The following is a 20,612-nucleotide window of genomic DNA, read 5'->3' as shown; positions in this document are numbered from 1 at the left end:
GTATTATTAAGAGAGACAGAGGTTTTGGGATTGAGTGAAGAACCCATTCAAAGTCTGAGATTTCAGAAGCTTCAAGCTCAGAGAAGAACAGATTGGCCTTAAAGACTTTGTTCAACTAGAAAACTGCTACAGATTAGCAACACTGTGAGTTTGATCACCTTGCAGTAAAAATTGTCTTTGCACTAAAATGTCTTTTTGGTCTGATTATTTCTTATAATGTTTTACATATTTTATGTTCATGTTTTCTTGTGAAAGTTGCTTATATGATGCCATGCACTTTAGCTTCCATTGCACCTGTGGATTCATTTCCATTGCACCCATGCATTAGTTTCCATTGCACCCGTGCATTCGTCTCCATTGCACCCGTGGATTCCTCTCCATTGTACCCGTGCATTCGTCTCCATTGCACCTGTGCATTCGTCTCCATTGCACCCGTGGATCCATCTCCATTGCATCCATGGATTCGTTTCCATTGCACCTGTGCATTCGTCTCCATTGCACCCGTGGATTTGTTTCCATTGCACCCGTGGATTTGTCTCCATTGCACCTGTGCATTCGTCTCCATTGCATCCATGGATTCGTTTCCATTGCACCCGTGGATCCGTCTCCATTGCATCCATGGATTCGTTTCCATTGCACCTGTGCATTCGTCTCCATTGCACCCGTGTATTTGTTTCCATTGCACCCGTGGATTTGTCTCCATTGCATCCATGGATTTGTCTCCATTGCACCTGTGCATTAGTCTACTACTGCACCTATGCATATGGAAAGCAGCCAGCGAGTGAGTGGGCCAGTGAAGGAGTGGAGCTTTGAGGCTTTGATGAGAAGAGGCTGAGGATGAGCTTGTTCCCAGTTAGTCTTTACAATGCCTCCTGAGATGGTGATGTGCCTCTCCTGTGAAACGTGGCAGTCTTGGGGGAACTCCCCTCTCCCACAGAGTCACATCTGCCAGAAGTGCTTGCAGCTGGGCGATCTGGAAGACTGTGTGAGGAATCTGGAGCAGCAGCTGGATGACCTTCGACTCATAAGGGAGAATGAGGCAGTCATAGATGAGAGCTACAGGGAGTTTGTCACACCTAGGCTGCCGGAAGCAGGTTGTTGGGTGACAGTCCGAGGGGGGAAGCGAAGGTGAGTAGACAGGTAGTGCAGAGCACCCCTGTAGCCATTCCCCTGAATAATAAGTTTACCGTCCTGTATACTGTTGGCGGGGATGACCAACCAGTTGTGAGCCACGGTGGCAGGGCCTCTGGCACTGAGTCTGACCCTGTGGTGCAGAAGGGTGGGACGGTGAAGAGGAGAGCTGTCGTCATTGGAGACTCTATAGTCAGGGGAGCAGACAGGAGAGTTTGTGGATGTGAGAAGGACACCCGCATGGTTTGTTCCTTCCCGGGTGCCAGAGTCTGGGATGTCTCTGACCGGGTGCATAACATCCTGGTACAAGAGGGAAAGCAACCAGAAGTCGTGATACATATTGGTACCAACAACATTGGCAGGAAGAGGGATGAGGTCCTGAAGTGTGAGTTTTGGGAACTAGGCAGAAGGCTGAAGAACAGGACCTCAAGGGTGGTATTCTCAGGATTGCTGCCAGTGCTACGTGATAGTGATGTTAAGAATTGGAGGAGATGGCAGCTAAATGCGTGGCGAAGGAGTTGGTGCAGAGGGCAGGGTTTTAGATTTTTGGACCATTGGGATCTCTTCTGGGGAAGGTGGGAACTGTACAGATTAGGTGGGTTGCACCTTAACTCGAGGGGGAGCAATATTCTTGCTGGTAGGTTTGCTAGCATGGTTCAGGAGGGTTTAAACTAATTTGCAAGGGGGATGGGACCCAGAGCGATAGAGCAGTGAAAGAAGTGCATGGAGTAAAGCCAGATCTAACATAACTAGAGGCTTTGAGGAAAGAGAAGCAGAATAAAGGGTGTAAAGGTAGTAAGATAGAAGGGATAAAGTGTGTGTACTTCAATGCAAGAAGCATTAGGAACAAAGGTGATGAACTGAGAGCTTGGATACATACATGGAATTATGATGTAGTGGCCATTACGGAGACTTGGCTGGCACCAGGGCAGGAATGGATTCTCAATATTCCTGGATTTCAGTACTTTAAAAGGGATAAAGAGGGGGGGAAAGGGGAGGAGGGGTGGCATTACTGGTCAGGGATACTATTACAGCTACAGAAAGGGTGGGTAATGTAGCAGGATCCTCTTTTGAGTCAGTATGGGTGGAAGTCAGGAACAGGAATGGAGCAGTTACTCTATTGGGAGTATTCTATAGGCCCCCTGGTAGCAGCAGAGATACTGAAGAGCAGATTGGGAGGCAGATTTTGGAAAGGTGCAAAAATAACAGGGTTGTTATCATGAGTGACTTTAACTTCCCTGATATTGATTGGCACCTGATTAGTTCCAATGGTTCAGACAGGGTAGAGTTTGTTAAGTATGTCCAGGACAGATTCCTGTCACAGTACGTTGACAGGCCGACTAGGGGGAATGCCATATTAGATCTAGTATTAGGTAATGAAGTGGGTCAGGTCACAAATCTCTCAGTGGGTGAGCATCTGGGGGACAGTGACCACCACTCCCTGGCTTTTAACATTATCATGGAAAAGGATAGAATCAGAGAGGACATGGAAATTTTTAATTGGGGAAGGGCAAATTATGAGGCAATAAGGATAGAACTTGCAGGTGTGAATTTGGATGATGTTTTTGCAGGGAACAGTACTATGGACATGTGGTCAATGTTTAGGGATCTCTTGCAGGATGTTAGGGATAAATTTGTCCAGGTGAGGAAGATGAAGAATGGTAGGGTGAAGGAACCATGGGTGACAAGTGAAGTGGAAAATCTAGTCAGGTGGAAGATGGCAGCATACGTGAGGTTTAAGAATTAAGGATCAGATGGGTCTATTGAAGAATATAGAGTAGTAAGAAAGGAGCTTAAGAAGGGGCTGAGGAGAGCAAGAAGAGGGCATGAGAAGGCCTTGGCGAGTAGGGTAAAGGAAAACCCCAAGACATTCTTCAATTATGTGAGGAACAAAAGGATGACAGGAGTGAAGACAGGAATGATTAGAGATAAAAGTGGGAAGATGCACCTGGAGGCTGTGGAAGTGAGCGAGGTCCTCAATGAATACTTCTCTTTGGTATTCACCACTGAGAGGGAACTTGATGACGATGAGGACAATATGAGTGAGGTTGATATTCTGGAGCATGTTCATATTAAGGGAGAGGAGGTGTTGGAGTTGTTAAAGCACATTAGGACGGATGAGTCTCCAAAGCCTGACAGAATATTCCCCAGGCTGCTCCACAAGGAGAGGGAAAAGATTGCTGATCCTCTGGCTTGGATCTTTATGTCCTCGTTGTCCACGAGAATGATACCCGAGGAATGGAGGGAGATGAATGTTGTCCCCTTGTTCAAAAAAAGGTAGTAGGGATAGTCTGGGTAATTATAGACCAGTGAGCCTTACGTCTGTGGTGGGAAAGCCGTCGGAAAAGATTCTTAGAGATAGGATCTATGGGCATTTAGAGAATCATGGTCTGATCAGGGACAGTCAGCATGGCTAAACAGAGTTCTTTGAGGAGGTGACCAGGCACAGAGATGAGGGTAGTGCAGTGGATTTGATCTACATAGATTTTAGTAAGGTATTTAACAAGATTCCACATGGTAGGCGTATTCAGAAAGTCAGAAGGCGTGGGATCCAAGGAAGTTTGGCCAGGTGGATTCAGAATTGGCTTTCCTGCAGAAGGCAGAGGGTCGTGGTGGAGGGAGTACATTCAGATTGGTGAGTTGTGACTAGTGGTGTCCCACAAGGATCTGTTCTGGGACCTCTACTTTTCATGATTTTTATTAACAACCTGGATGTCGGGGTAGAAGGCTGAGTTGGCAAGTTTGCAGACGACACAAAGATTGGTGGTGTTGTAGATAGTGTAGAGGATTGTTGAAGATTGCAGAGAGGCATTGATAGGATGCAGAAGTGGGCTGAGAAGTGGCAGATGGAGTTCAACTAGGAGAAGTGTGCAGTGGTACACTTTGGAAAGACAAACTCCAAGGCAGAGTACAAAGTAAATGGCAGGATACTTGGTAGTGTGGAGGAGCAGAGGGATCTGGGGGTACATGTCCACAGATCCCTGAAAGTTGCCTCACAGGTAGACAGGGTAGTTAAGAAAGCTTATGGGGTGTTAGCTTTCATAAGTTGAGGGATAGAGTTTAAGAATCACAAGTTAATAATGCAGCTCTATAAAACTCTGGTTAGGCCACACTTAGAGTACTGTGTCCAGTTCTGGTCGCCTCACTATAGGAAGGATGTGGAAGCATTGGAAAGGGTACAGAGGATATTTACCAGGATGCTGCCTGGTTTAGAGAGTATGCATTTTGATCAGAGATTAAGGGAGCTAGGGCTTTACTCCTTGGAGAGAAGGAGGATGCAAGGAGACATGATAGAGGTGTACAAGATAGTAAGAGGAATAGATAGAGTGGACAGCCAGCGCCTCTTCCCCAGGGCACCACTGCTCAATACAAGAGGACATGGCTTTAAGGTAAGGGGTGGAAAGTTCAAGGGGAATATTAGAGGAAGGTTGTTTACTCAGAGAGTGATTGGTGCGTGGAATGCACTGCCTGAGTCAATGGTGGAGGCAGATACACTAGTGAAATTTAAGAGACTACTAGACGGGAATATGGAGGAATTTAAGGTGGGGAGTTATATGGGAAGCAGGGTTTAAGGGTCAGCACAATGTTGTGGGCTGAAGGGCCTGTACTGTGCTGTACTATTCTATGTTCTATATGTGCACTTGTGCATTTAACATTAAACTCAACTTCTAAGTGTCTCAGGCCTCAAAGCAAAAGCTGGAAAACTGTTAAGGTTTCAGCTGCATTTGCGAGAGCAACTCTTCAAAGTTCCCAATTAGGATAGATTGCTTCCAACAATGTTCAAAGAGCCATGAAAATCTGATGATGACTTTAGGCAAATGTCTATCAGAAACCACCAGGGACAACATGTCAACATTTCTTGCCACATTTTTTGCTGGGTTATGACAAGTTGCCTTGAGCACTTCCTACTGATCATTGAAATTCTTCTACCTGGAACTGCATGACACAGCTGTGAATCATTATCACCTGATTAAGTTTCAGTCAAAGGTATCTAGTAATCAGAAGATACATTTGTATATCACTGGGGACTTCAGGCATTTACTCAAGGAGTTCTTCAAGGGCTATGAAGAACCTGATGATTATTCTTTGGCTCTGGGTGTTTTTCACAAGGGTTGCCTTGGTGATATGTACATTTTGGAGAGCCTTCTGGTGACAAAACAAGATTTTCTCCCCCCACATTAAAAACAGACATTAGAAATGTTCTTCAGGTCAGGCACCATCTGTGGAGGGAGAATAAGAGTTAATGAACCTTTAGATCTAATTTAATTATTGCTTTTTTCTCTTAAAATGTTGACTGTCCTGAGTAGTTTCAGCTTTTCCTGTTATTATTTCAGACATCCAATATCTGCAGCTTCTAGTTTTTTTTTTGCTTATGTAAAAACACCATAGAATTTAGGCATTTTTTTTTACAAATGGATTTAACCTGCAAAATATATGTAACAGTACCTGGTGAAATTACTTTAAATTGGCATGATAATGGGAGTTTCATTGGATGTGTTTGTCAGTACATAGAATATAGCTGAACAAGTACTGGCAAGCTATATTTAAGTCTGATAGTTTTTCCATCCTGCCAGCCAAACCTTTGGAATAGCTGTAAATTGTAAGGGCACATTGAACAACAAAGCCTTGGTACACCAGAGTTTAGAAAAGTGATCTTTTGAATGGGTTGTAGTTCACATTGATAGCATCAATCCACACTGTTTGTTAAATAAAGTTTAATTGACAAAAGAATGCTAATTAAGTGGGTTTTTGTATTTCCTCATATAGTGTGATTTCCATGTAATTGCCAGATTACAGTGTCAGAAATAAGGATATTTATTTTTAACTAGTGACCAATTAAAATGAGCTGAAAACAAAAAGGTTTACCAATGTGGAAATCCCTAAAAAAGTTACAAATATTGGAAATCTGAAAGTTAGGAATATGTTCCTGCTCTGTTTTTCAAAACTCCTACATTCTTACAGTTCTCAATCTTCAACTGCTCCCATTTACTAGTGGACAAGACAGCCTTATTTACATCTTATCTCCATGGTTACCCTGGTTTCACTCTCAGATTTTGAAGCTACTTCTGTCAAGTGATATTGAAAACAAATGAATAGGTTTAAATGTTAGGCTATTAAAAATAAATTGCCTTGAGAACATTGCAAACAATTATTGCTCTCTGCACTATAAATTTGTAAGTAGTAAATATTGATGCATGTTTATGTAATTATAAAAGAGTAATATTATAGAATATCTCATTTTAAGAGTAATGCAAAACAATTGTAAAAATTAGTGTTTTTTCTAATTTTCCAAACATTTCCAAACATGGTGCATTATTTGAGACAATTAGGTTACATTTTATTTGTTTAAGACACTGTAGTTTTGATTATTACAATTTAGAATTTAAATACGAGGAGGTTAACTATATCATGGCTATTATGAAAAGATGTGACTTTAATTACATCTGAAGCATAAAGGTGTTGGATTATTGGACCAAATGATACATACACAAGAAAACATTTACTAGTTGCCTTTTAAGCTGCACCTACGCCAATTAAAGAAGTAAGTGCATGCATTTATATAAGCATGCATCATTATATAGGTATTTATATAGGCATGTATCATAACTTCAGGGCATCCCAATGTGCAGTTTTTAGTGACATTTATGCCATATTGTGGCCTATATTTGCAGTGAAGTCACTGTTGTAAAACAGGAATAAGACAAGCCTCACAAACCGCCTCTAGTTTTAGACTGTCACCTTGGAATCGAGGATGACTTCCCATCAGTCTTTATGGGTTCTAAGGTCAATGTGGGAAGCAACCACTCTTCCAGAAGGCAGCTGATGGTAGCTGATCTGCTCCTCCCATCTCCCTCACGCAGGGCTTTTGCGTGTTCCCAGTACCATGTCATTCTCTATACCATCCATTGACATATAAAAGCACTGTATTTCCAACACACAGGTCAATACAGCCAATGAAGCAAATTGAAGTTTGGAAAATATCCTAACGTGGAAAAGAATATGCACAGAGCACACTCAGATAAACACTAAAGTTTTAAGAATGTTCAGTCTGGGTTGGAATTTGTCCCAAACAATTAGGATAACTATTTTTCTTTTTAAAAGTATTATGGGCTCTTTTAGATAACTTTTTAACTGAGTGGAGTGTCAATCTGAAATTATATTCCAATCTCTGGAGCTGGAATTGACCCCATGGCTCTCATTGGGAGGCAAGAGTGCTATGCTACCCACAAAAGCAAACCTGCTGCAGCAACATAAATGTTTCTCTGTTTGTCTGCCTTCTTTCATTCACTCAACAATGAAAATTCACTCTTTATGCTCAAGGAGACATTGCCCCTTTAACAAATAGTTTAAGATGCAGACTCAGCCAAACAAAAGAATACAAAGTGTAAATTTACTGAAGGCATAATCTTGGCTGTGGGCATGAGGCAGATAAAATCAAATTTCTCATACAGGAATGTGGTGCATTTAAATTGTGCACAGAAAATCTATCCTAGGATCCCGACTCACACTAAGAGCGATGAACAGAGCTTGTAACATTTCAAATCTTTGCCACTCCACAAGAGATTTTATGACCTAGAGGATCAAACTAAAAGTGGGCCAGTCATTTAAGTACTTCACAAATTGAGTTTTTATTGTAGCTCCCAGTAGTTACAGACATGTACCAATTATGAAACTTCATTAGTAACCTCAATTAGTTACCGTGACCTCTGTAACAACCTTCAGTAGTGGGAGGAGGTCAGGTTACATGAGACAATGAAATGGAAATGTGACAGTGAGTGGCCATTTGAGCAGTTTTGGCATCCACCCACGGCACGAATTAAATTGCTTTGAGACATAAAAACATTAGGGAAGCATAAGGCAGAGAAATATATTGCTCATGGACGGCACAATTTAAAAGTACTCCTCCCTCTCCAAGCTCAGGCTGCAATGAGTGGCCCACTCAGCAGAGAAGATCAGTAGCAGAGCGAAGAACAGAGATGAAAAAAATTACTGCTGACTCCACCCACCCCAGCAGTCATCTAATCACTAAATTGCCATCAGGGAGACGCTAGCAGTCCATCTCCACCAAGATCACACATCATCTCCAAAGCTTCTTTCCTGTAGCTATCCAGCTTCTCAACAAAATTCACTCAGGAGTAAGACCCTGACAGCCCCTGCACAGCATCTATTAAATGGTCTCTCCTGCTCTCCTTGTCTGTTGATAATTATCAAGTCTGTTCATTTGTCACATTTATTTAAGTTTGGTTATTGATGTTTGCATTAATTGTTGATTGCTTATGGCTGTTTTTATTATTGTCTTGTAAATTGCTAATTGCTGTGGTGTTGCCTGTTCTGGTATAGTCCTATGCTTGACACTGAACCACAATCAGTTCTGGTATGTTTCACATACTGGCAATAAAGTGATTCTGATTCTGATTTTAGTTGTTTTGAGCATGAACTAAAGGACTCAACTTTTGAATTTAGTCCATTGTCTGGAGATGATACATTTCTGTTCACCGTCTCTATACCCCATGTGTGTGAGGTCCCAGCAGTGCAAAAGATTGTGCTGAATGACCAGCTTCTTAACCATGTCCACATGATTTCATTCATTGAGTTTCTGCCACATGATTGTTTGGTCAAATATTTGCATTAATGAGCAGCAGTACAAGTGTACCTAATATAGTGGCCACTGGCTATATTTTGCAGGGGTTCAAGAAGGCAGCACACCATCTCAAGAGTAATTAGGAATGGCTCTCACTACAAATCCCTTAAATCAATTTTTTAAAGCTATTTTTCTGAGGTTTGTTTTCAGATAAATCAGTACGATTTCCATTTGAGAATCTGGCCAAGACATGACCATTCATCCTGCCTGCAGAGACTAGTTTTATATTATATTTTTGTAGGACTTGAATGGGTTTTATCAGAGCATTGGATCTATGTATGTTTGATCTTAGAATCAGAATCATATTTATTGTCACTGATGTAGGTTATGGAAATTGTTGCTTTGTGGCAACAGTCAATAAAAAAAATTACTGCAAATTACAAAAATACATTATGCAAAAGAGAAATATTGAGGTAGTGTCCCTGGGTTCATGGATGGTTCAGGAATCAGATGCCAGAGGAGAAGAAGCTACCTGAAAGAAATCCCATCCATCCCTTCATTTACTTCTTTGTAATTTATCCTTTCTCAACAGCCTGCTAAATCTCCTGCCATTAGGGATCATGTATCCGTAACCTATCAGCACATCCTTTGGATGTGGGAGGGAGATGAAGCTCCCATAAGAAATTAGCATAATCTCAAGAACAGTGTGCAAACTTGACACAGACAGTGCAAAGGATTGGGATTGTTTGCAGGTCACAGAAAATGTGCAATGCAGGAGCAGCATTAACTACAACATTCTGAATTTATGTCCTTTAATCAACAGTTCTGTTTCATTTCCTTGGTCATGGTGAGATATATCCTGCAGGTTTTGTTTCATTTCATTTCATTGGCCAAGATCCGATATCTCCTGGAGGTTTTGTTTCATGCATTTCATTGGTCAAGATCTGATATCTCTTGGAGGTTTCATTTCATTGGTCGTGATGAGATATCTCCTATAGGTTTCATGTCATTTCATTGGTCGTGATGAGATATCTTCTGCAGGTTTCATGTCATTTCATTGGTCGTGGTGAGGTATCTCCTGGAGGTTTTATTTAATCCCATTGGTCAGGGTGTGATATCTCCTAAATATGTATTATCCAGATGCTCTGAATTTTTTAAAACTATGATTATCTTTCCCACTGTGAACAGGTGTTCACACTCTCAGGTGTTCGCTGAAAGCATTTTCCATGTTTTCCTTGTTAACTTACAGGTTTCCCTGGAATTCCTAGATTCCTAGGTTTCTTAAAGTTGTCATTGCCAGTGGTGGTAATGGGGATAAACTCCCACTACCCATTAAATGCTCCCAATAATGTGCGTCTCAAATAGCCTCTGACAACCAAGTTCAGCTTCTGGCCTTCACATGAGGTTCAGATATGAAGCCCACCTGAACCATTTCTGACAGGAGAAGGGGCAAAGGTAGGTTACTGATGCCTGAAAGCCAGTCACTTTGGGCAGTTGGAGTTCATCAGCCGTGGTTGGTAGATGATCTAAAAGAAGGAAATCTCTGATCTTAAACTTCCACTGCCTTTCGGCCATACCCAATCATGGAGAAGGCTTTGGGAGTAAAGCTGAGGAAATATCTGGAGCTAGAGACCCTAAGGCAGTCCTACATAGAGTTTAACGCTGACTGACAACTCCTGTTGGTACCAAACTGTATTTGTCTCTGCCATTCCTTTGGATTCATCAGCTCCATGGAGAGGGGGGCCTGCTACATGGGCAACAGCTTGCTCTCCATATTGTACTGCCCTGGCTTGCACACTGGTTTGTGTATTATGTAGACAGCTGGGTCACATGGTTGACCCTGACCGACAGAAGGCCTCTACTTTATTAACTGCATCCCAGTTCTACGTGGATTTTTTGCTTTATTGACCCATGGAAATTGCCTCTTAAAGTAATTCCATTAGTCTGCACATTTTCTATTTCCTTCCATTCCTTGCCTGATCATGTGTCTCTCCAAATGCCTCTTAAATATTACCGTTGTGTCTGCATCCACCAACTTCCCTGGCAACCTGTTTCAGACGACTGCCACTCTGCCTAAAAAGCCCTTGCCTTACAAATAGCCTTTAAAATTTCCATCTCTTGCCTTAGAGCAATGTCCTCTAGGTTTAACATTTCGACCTCTACCCTCTGAATTCCTCACATAATTTAATGTACTTGTATCAGGCTCCACCACTCCAGAGAAAATAATCCTCGTTTGGATACCCTATCCTTATAACCAACACTCTCTAATGCAAACAAGATCTTGGTGAAACTCTTCAGTGCCCTCTTGAAAGCTTCCACATCCTTCCTTTAATGTGGTAATCAGAACTGCAAACAGATCCAAATCAGAATCAGAAACAAGACAAATTCTGCAGATGCTGGAAATCCAAGCAACACATGCAAAATGCTGGAGGAACTCAGCAAGCCAGGCACCATCTCAGTTGACGTTTTGGGCCGAGACCCTTCATCCGGACCGGATAAGAACGTGAGAAGTAAGAGTGAGAAGTTGGGAGAAACACAAGGTGAGAGGTGAGACTGGGAGAGGGGGAGGGATGAAGTAAAGAGCTGGGAAGTTGATTGGTGAAAGAGATACAAAGCTGGAGAAGGGAGAATCTGCCAGGAGAGGTTAGAAGGCCATGGAAGAAAGAAAAAGGAGAGGAGCACCAGAAGGAGGTGATGCCAGGTATCAGAATGAGAATCAGATTCAGGTTTAATATCACCAGCACATGTCATGAAATTTGTTGTTATGCAGCAGCAGTACATGGCAATTCATAGTAATAAAAACTGTAAATTACAGGAAGAAGTGTGTGTTGATATATATATTTAAAAAGTAAAATTAAATAGTAGTGCAAAAATAGAAAATAAAGTATTGATGTAGAGTTCATGGGTTCAATGTCCATGCAGAAAATGGATGGCAGAGGGGAAGAAGCTGTCCTGGATCTTTGAGTGTGTGCCTTCAGGCTTCTGTATCTCCTTTCTGATGGTAGCAATCAGAAAAGGGTATGTCCTGGGTAGTGATGGATGCTGACTTTTTGAGTCTTCGCTCTTTGAAGATGTCCTGGATTCTGGGGAAGCTCATGCCCAGGATGGAGCTGACTAAGTTTACAAACTTTTGCAGCTTATTTCAATTCTGTGCAGTAGCACCCCACCTCCCCCATACCAAACGGCAATGTAGCCAGTTAGAATGCTCTCCATGATACATCCATGGGGACATACCAAATCTCCTCAAATTCCTAATGAAATATAACCACTGTCTTTGTAACTGCATTGATACATTGGGCCCAGAATAGATCCTCAGAAATGTTGACACCCAGAAACTAGAAACTCCTCACCCTTTCAAATGGTTCAATTGGATCAATTTAGTATTAGAGAATATATAGAGTATACAACCTAAAATTCCTGCTCTTCACCAAGAATTATACTCCACTTCTAATCCAGAAATGGCTTACTCAAAATTTATACAGCACCAACATGACTTTTATTATAAATGCCCTGATTGATGAAGGCCCTCTGGTTTTAATGCTGAAAAGCAGTCCTAAATTTGGTAAAGTCCAGGTAAGAATTGGGGAAGTTAGTAGAATTCTTTTTTCTATGACCTTTGAGAAAGAGAATGATTGAAAAAATTTGAAGATCAGGGAAGTACGACTAATTAGCTGTATTGTTCAGTCTGAGGATTGTTCTAGGGACAACCCACAAGTTTTGCCATGTTTCTGAAGTCAATGCAGCATGTCCAATGTTAGCATGTTACTAACCTTAAGTGCAATCAGTACATTGTTGGAATGTGGGAGAAAACTGGAGCTCCCAGAGGAAATTCACATGGTCCTCAGGGAGAATACACAAACTCCCTATAGACAGTGGCAGAACTCAATACCACTCGCTGAGGCGCTGCAACTATTGCGCTAACCAGTATGCTACTGTGCTACCGAATCAGGCCTTTTGTCACCAGTCTCTCTTGCACAAATTGAAAATGCTTAAGTTTACAAGAGAATTCCTATTAAAAGCACTTTAGAAGTCTTGCCACACAAACCCACAACTTGGAATATAAAAATGTAAAAGAATATGAGTGGATGTAGGCCACTTGGCCCCTCAAGCCTAGCCCATCATTAAAAATGGTTGTGGCTGATCTGTCCCAGGCTTCGCCTTCTGCCACATTCCCCTTAATTTCTTCATCAACCTCCCCTTTAAATACCCCCAATGTTCTTGCCTCCATAGGGGGAGGGGTGCTAAACAATTCCAAGGATTCAGCACCCTCTGCTAGAAGTTATGCATTGCAAATTTAAATAACTGGCCCCCAGTCTTGTATTATGTCTCCCCATTTGGGATTCTCCCACCAGTAGAAACATTGGGGTAGCATGATGGCGTATGGTGAGTGTAACGCGTTACATCAGCAACCCGGGTTCAATTCCCGCTGCTGTCTGTACATCCTCCCAGTGGTTTTCCTCTGAGCGCTCCAGTTCAAAGACATGCAGGTTACTAGGGTAATTGGTCACATGGGTGTGTTCAGGCAGCAGGGGCTCATTGGCTGAAGGGCCTGTTGTAAATAAATAAGTTTTAAAAATCAACTATGTCCCTCATAATCTTAACTTTTTCAATAGGATCATCATCCCTCATTCATCTATACTCCAAGGAATATAGATTTAATTTCAATCACAGAGATTACTTTTGCTTTCAGAAAGTGGAGCAGACTCATGGTCTGTGGCAAATAAAGGAATGTACAGGCAAAATGAACAAATTGCCCAATCGTACAGCAAGAAAACAACATACAGTGGAATATTCAATAGAGTAAGTGTGATTGTGTTGGCTAAGGAGCTAACTCCATCGATAAGCCACTGCTTTCTTGTTAAACACTTGATCACATGTCACTATCACTCTTGAAAACCCAAGCAGTGTAAGTTAATAATGTTTGTTTTTCCACTCTCAAAGTTCTTTAATCAATAGTCTCATTCCTCAACAGTTGAGCATTAACTTCAAAGAACATAGAGCTGTGTGGATTTTAATGTAAATTTAAATTCAACTTATTAAGCAAAGCATTTATTTAAAAAAATAACATTCCATTCACAGTAACAATGGAACAACTGGTTTGTTGTAAAAGCTGACCTAGTTTGCTCATGTCCTCTGGGGAACATTATCTGATTCAGTTACCCATTCTGGCCTATATGTGACTGCACACCTATCAATGTGCCTTACCTTTAACCCTCCTTCAAATACCATGGGGATGGACATAAATCGATGGTGTCCACATCCGAGGAGCAAATAAAAAGACCATTATTACCATTCATATTCCTGAACATATAAGATCATACGACACAAGAGCAGAATTAAGCCATGCAGCCCATCGAGACCACTCCACCATTCGATCAGTCAACCCCATTCTCCTGCCCTTTTTCCATAACCTTTGATTCACATTCTAACTGCTTTAAATACACCCAATAACTAGGCTTCCACAGCTGTCTGTGGCAATGAATTCCACAGATTCACCACCCTCTGGCTAAAGAGATTCCTCCTCATCTTCATTCTCAAGGGATATCCTTATATTCCAAGGCTGTGACCTCTGGTCCTAGACTCCCTCGCTACAGGAAACATGCTCTCAACATTCATTCTATCAAGACCTTTCAATATTCGATAGGTATCAATGAGCTATTGATGTGAGTGGACCTTTTGGATGATAAGATGGACTCTAAACTTCCCAGTTCACCTTACCTTTCACCTTACTACCAACAGTGCAGTTTCTCTCTAAGTGCAACCCTTTATTCTTCCCTTTCTAAATGCAACCATTTCTTCGTGCTTTGCTCACACTACCCCAGCACACTGATGAAATGGAATGGTTTGGATGCAAGGTAGGCAAAGCAAAGCTTTTCTCTGTACCTCAGCACATGTAACAATCAATCATTTAACAATAGTGCTCCATCTAATTAATTAGATATTGTAGCGGTGTGCTACACGCAGCGCTAAAATTACGACACAGAGTCGGTAACTGCAGTCGAAGGAAAAAACTTTATTTGAAATCTTCAGCCTCACTTTTAAGCCTCCCTCAACCTGCCCCCCGTGGTGCAGAGGCTCCAAAGCTCTGTGCTCGCAAACCGCCGTAGGCTATCTAATTGTGAGTCGGTTCGGATGCGCCAGGAAATGGGTCGCCACATAACCCCCCTCCCAGAACCGGCGATACACCCCCCAATGTCCACAGTCTGGGCCAGAACCCGCTTGGGAGGTCGGCCTCTGCGCCGAGGTGCCGGAAACTCGGCCGGTTGCGCCAGGTCCACATGGGCCAGTTTGAGGCGGTCCACTGTGAAAACCTCCTCTTTCCCCCCAACGTCCAGCACGAACGTGGACCCGTTGTTCCGGAGCACCATAAACGGCCCCTCGTATGGCCGCTGCAGCGGTGGCCGATGCCCGCCCCTTCGTACAAACTCAAACTTACAGTTCTGTAGGTCTTTGGGTACGCAGGTCGGGTGCCTCCCGTGCTGTGAAGTGGGTATGGGGGCCAGGTTACCGAGCTTCTCGCGTAGTCTGCCCAGGCCTGCTGTGGGATCTTCCTCTTGCCCCCTTGGGGCTGGTAGGAACTCCCCGGGGACGACCAGGGGTGCGCCGTATACCAACTCGGCCGACGAGACGTGCAGGTCGTCCTTGGGCGCTGTGCGGATGCCGAGTAGGACCCAGGGAAGCTCGTCCGCCCAGTTGGCTCCTCGCAGGCGGGCCATGAGGGCTGACTTCAGGTGACGGTGGAAACGCTCCACTAGCCCGTTCGACTGCGGGTGGTAGGCAGTGGTGTGGTGCAGCTGAGTCCCCAAAAGGCTGGCCATAGCTGACCACAGGCTGGAGGTGAACTGGGCGCCTCTGTCGGAGGTAATGTGGGCTGGTACACCAAAGCGAGATATCCAGGTGGCGATCAGGGCTCGGGCGCAAGATTCGGAGGTGGTGTCGGTGAGCGGGACCGCCTCTGGCCATCTTGTGAACCGGTCCACAATAGTCAGGAGGTGCCGCGCTCCGCGCGACACTGGCAGGGGGCCCACAATATCCACATGAATGTGGTCGAAATGCCGGTGGGCGGTATGGAACTGCTGCGGTGGGGCTTTGGTGTGCCGCTGCACCTTGGCCGTCTGGCAGTGCATGCACATTTTGGCCCATTCACTGACCTGTTTGCGGAGTCCATGCCAAACGAACCTACTGGAAACCATCTGGACAGTTGTCCGGATGGAGGGATGCGCCAAGTTATGAATGGAGTCGAAAACGCGGCGCCGCCAGGCTGTCGGGACGACGGGACGGGGCTGGCCGGTGGTGACGTCACAGAGTAGGGTCCTCTCACCCGGGCCCACGGGGAGGTCCTGGAGCTGCAAACCGGAGACTGCGGTTCTGTAACTCGGAATCTCCTCATCCGCCTGCTGCGCCTCTGCCAGTGCCTCAAAGTCTACCCCTTGGGAAAGGGCATGAACGGTAGGGCGAGAGAGCGCATCCGCCACGACATTGTCCTTACCCGAGACGTGCCGGACATCCATCGTGTATTCAGAGATGTAGGACAGGTGGCGTTGCTGGCGGGACGACCAGGGGTCGGACGCTTTCGTAAACGCAAAGGTAAGCGGTTTGTGGTCCGTGAACGCGGTGAAGGGCCGACCTTCTAGGAAGTACCTGAAATGCCGGATTGCCAGGTACAGCGCCAACAGTTCCCGGTCGAATGCACTGTATTTGAGCTCGGGTGGTCGCAGGTGTTTGCTGAAAAACGCCAGGGGTTGCCAGCGACCTGCAATGAGTTGCTCCAGCATCCCACCGACTGCCGTGTTTGATGCGTCCACTGTGAGGGCGGTAGGGGCGTCCATTCTGGGATGTACTAGCATTGCGGCATTCGCCAAAGCTTCCTTCATTTGAATGAAAGCGGCGGCGGACTCCTCGTCCCAGGTAATGTCCTTGCTCGGACCCGACATCAGGGCGAACAGGGGGCGCATGATCCGGGCAGCTGAAGGGAGGAAGCGGCGGTAGAAATTGACCATACCTACGAATTCCTGAAGGCCTTTGATCATGGTGGGTCGGGGAAAGAGGTGGACCGCATCTACCTTAGCGGGCAGAGGGGTTGCCCCGTCTTTAGTAATCCTGTGGCCCAGGAAGTCAATGGTATCGAGTCCGAACTGGCATTTGGCGGGGTTGATTGTAAGACCGTACTCACTCAGTCGGGCACAGAGTTGACGGAGGTGGGACAGATGCTCCTGATGACTGCTGCTGGCTATGAGGATGTCATCCAAATAGATGAACGCGAAGTCCAGGTCCCGTCCCACCGCGTCCATTAACCGCTGGAACGTCTGTGCGACATTCTTCAGGCCGAACGGCATGCGGAGGAACTCGAAAAGGCCAAACGGGGTGATGAGAGCCGTTTTGGGGACGTCGTCAGGATGCATCGGGATTTGATGGTACCCTCGGACGAGGTCTACCTTGGAGAAGATCCGTGCGCCGTGCAGGTTTGCTGCAAAGTCCTGAATGTGCGGCACAGGGTAGCGGTCCGGTGTGGTAGCCTCGTTCAGCCTGCGGTAGTCGCCGCACGGTCTCCAGCCCCCCCGTCGCTTTGGGCACCATGTGCAGGGGGGAGGCCCATGGGCTGTCGGACCGCTGGATGATCCCCAATTCCTCCATCCTCTGGAACTCCTCCTTCGCCAGTCGGAGCTTGTCCGGGGGAAGCCGCCGAGCGCGGGCGTGGAGGGGTGGTCCCTGGGTCGGGATGTGGTGCTGTACGCCGTGCCTGGGCATGGCCGCTGTGAACTGCGGTGCCAGAACCGATGGGAAATCCGCCAGGACCCTGGTGAAGTCGTTGTCGGACAGCATGATGGAGCCGAGGTGAGGGGCTGGCAACTGGGCTGCACCCAGGGAGAACGTCTGAAAGGTCTCGGCGTGTACCAGTCTCTTCCTGGGCAGGTCGACCAGTAGGCTGTGAGCCCACAAAAAATCCGCACCCAGAAGCGGTTGGGCTACGGCGGCCAGTGTGAAGTCCCACGTGAACTGGCTGGAGCCGAACTGTAGCTGCACCTGACGGGTGCCATAGGTCCTTACTGTGCTGCCGTTCACGGCCCTCAGGGGGGGACCCAGTGCCCCGCTGCGGGTGTCGTAACTTGTCGGAGGTAAAACGCTGATCTCAGCCCCAGTATCGACCAAAAACCGGCGTCCCGACCTTCTATCCCACACATACAGGAGGCTATCCCGATGGCCAGCCGCCGTAGCCATCAGCGGCGGCTGGCCCTGGCGTTTCCCGGGAACTTGCAGGGCGGGCGACAACGGCGGGCTTCCGCGCCCCACTGCTGGTGGTAGAAGCACCAGTGTTTATTGGGCCGGGGGTTGGCGGGCTCTGCAGCCGGGCCTGGACTGGTTTGCTGCCGGGAGCGTGGCTGGGAGATCTGTGCGATGGACGCCCCGCTCACCTTTTTGGCGTTCCACAGCAAGTCCGCCCGGGCTGCCACCTTCCGGGGGTCACTGAAATCCGCGTCGGACAGCAGCAGGCGTATGTCCTCGGGCAGCTGCTCCAGGAATGCCTGCTCAAACATGAGGCAGGGTGTGTGTCCGTCGGCGAGGGACAACATCTCATTCATTAAAGCCGATGGAGGTCTGTCTCCCAAGCCATCCAGGTGCCCAAGCCATCCAGCAGCCCGCTCACGCCGAGAGTCCGAAAGTCCTGAGGAGCAGGGCTTTGAATTCCGTGTACTTGCCGTCTGCCGGGGGTGACTGTACGAACTCCGCGACCTGGGCCGCTGTGTCCTGGTCGAGGGAGCTCACCATGTAGTAGTAGCGGGTGTCTTCTGAGGTGATCTGGCGAACGTGGAATTGGGCTTCGGCTTGCTGGAACCATAGGTCCGGGCGCTGTGTCCAGAAACCCAGCAGTTTCAACGAAACCGCATGAACAGAGGCGGCGTCGGTCATTTCTGGTCCAAAAATCGTTTGGACTGTCGGGGTCACCAATTGTAGCGGTGTGCTACACGCAGCGCTAAAATTACGACACGGAGTCGGTAACTGCAGTCGAAGGAAAAAACTTTATTCGAAATCTTCAGCCTCACTTTTAAGCCTCCCTCAACCTGCCCCCCGTGGCGCAGAGGCTCCAAAGCTCTGTGCTCGCAAACCGCCGTAGGCTATCTAATTGTGAGTCGGTTCGGATGTGCCAGGAAATGGGTCACCACAATATATCATTTACCAAGATAAAAATATTTGATGTGGGGACCTCAGAGTTGGGGGGCTCTTAATCTACAATACAATATGTCCGAATAAAAACATCATCCAATAATATCGTAAATCTTTAAAAGTAAAATATATTCAGAATATTAACAGGATCTTATTAAACATAAATTGCCTAAGATACAGGCCACATTCGAATGAACAGGAGCTGAAGGTTAGCAGGTGAAATTAACCTCACAAGATATAAACTAGTTGACATAGAGATCACCCCCTTGGAGCTGAAGCCAGACCCTCTATTAGAGAGGGGCAAGGATTCTGCTCAAAGTTGAGTCAATACTCTGCTCTTCCCCAGTGGAATTGCTTTGCCTGCATTGACTGAATCAATGGCATTCATAAGGAGCAAACACTAATAATAAGCAAAGCATGTCAACCAATTCCTTTTTGAAAAAAACAAGTCAGCAATAAATGCATACAATGACTTTATTTTATATACACACAGTGGCTACTTTATTAGATACAACAGTATACCTGTTAGTTAATGTAAATACCTAATCAGCCAATCATGCGGCAGCAACTCAATGCAGAGATGGTCAAGAGATTCAGCTCTTTTTCAGGCCAAACATCAGAACGGGGAAGAAATGTGATCTAAGTGACTTTGACCATGGAATCATTATTGGTGCCAGACTGGGTGATTTGTGTATTTCAGAAGCTGCTGATCTCCTGGGAATTTCAGCACAACAGTCTCTAGTGTCTACAGAGATGATGTGAAAAACAGAAAAAAAAATCCAGTGAGACAATACCCAGAGCCTGGACTGACACCTTGCCCTACTGTCCTGTTTATTATTTATTGTAATACCTGCACTGTTTTTGTGCACTTTATGCAGTCCAGTGTAGGTCTGTAGTCTAGTGTAGCTTTCTCTGTGTTGTTCTTTTTAATCACATAGTTCAGTCTAGTTTTTTTGTACTGTGTCATGTAACACCATGGTCCTGAAAAACATTTCATTTTTACTATGCACTGTACCAGCAGTTATGGTCAAAATGACAATAAAAGTTGACTTGACTTGACAGAGGTCAGAGGAGAATGACCAGTCTGGTTCAAGCTGACAGGAAGGTGACAGTAACTCAAATAACCGCACGTTTCAACATTGGTGTGCAGAAGAGCATCTCTGAACGTACAACACATGAAATGTTGAAGTGAATGAGCTACCTCAGCAGAAGAAAACAAACATACGCAGAGTGGCCACTTTATTAGGTACAGGAAGTACTCAGTGAAGAGGTCGCTGATGGTAGATTGTACACTCAAGAACGTGAGGTTAGGCTTATTAGCATAATGTTTGATGTAGCATCGGAAAGCTACAATTGACATCCCTAGAATGTGCTTTATTACCATTGAGGAATTACGGATGTGACTTCAGAAATAGTCTGTGGAATTGAAGGAATCTTCTGTTTTTATCGATCTGGGTGACACGGTAGTGCAGTGGTTAGTATAACACTTCAGAGTACCGGCTCCTGTCTGAAAGGGCATGTGCTCCCCATGACAATGTGGTTTGCTCCAGTTGCTTACATTTTCTCCCACATTCCAAAGGTTTAGAGAGTTGTGATCATGTGATGTTGCTGCTGGAAGAGTGGAGTCTCTTTGGGCTGCCCAGCACAATACTCACTGTTCTGATTTGAGGTCATTTCAATTTGTTGCAAAGTACATGTAAGAAATAAAGCTAATCTGATTTTTTGATGGAAGAGA

The 20,612-nt window shown here is 45.3% G+C and overlaps 1 protein-coding gene across 6 annotated transcripts in view; it reads right to left on the bottom strand.

Annotated features, from left to right (window-relative positions):
* Positions 1-20,612, bottom strand: part of LOC132398301 (monocarboxylate transporter 2-like) — a 244,881-nt gene that overhangs the window by 103,832 nt on the left and 120,437 nt on the right. Inside the window, exon 1 of one of the 6 annotated variants that reach the window (XM_059977518.1) lies at positions 159-3,670. The exons of 4 other annotated variants lie outside the window; for them this stretch is intronic. The gene's annotated coding sequence lies outside the window, so the exon portion shown is untranslated. Of the gene's footprint in view, positions 1-158; positions 3,671-20,612 lie in introns of those variants that run through there. One more of the 6 variants, XM_059977520.1, reaches the window with a different exon arrangement.

This window comes from Hypanus sabinus, chromosome 8 (genome assembly GCF_030144855.1).
Source record: "Hypanus sabinus isolate sHypSab1 chromosome 8, sHypSab1.hap1, whole genome shotgun sequence".
Lineage (NCBI taxonomy): Eukaryota > Metazoa > Chordata > Chondrichthyes > Myliobatiformes > Dasyatidae > Hypanus > Hypanus sabinus.
The sequence above is the reverse complement of the archived record's forward strand: the minus strand, read 5'-3'. Positions and strand labels throughout refer to the sequence as shown.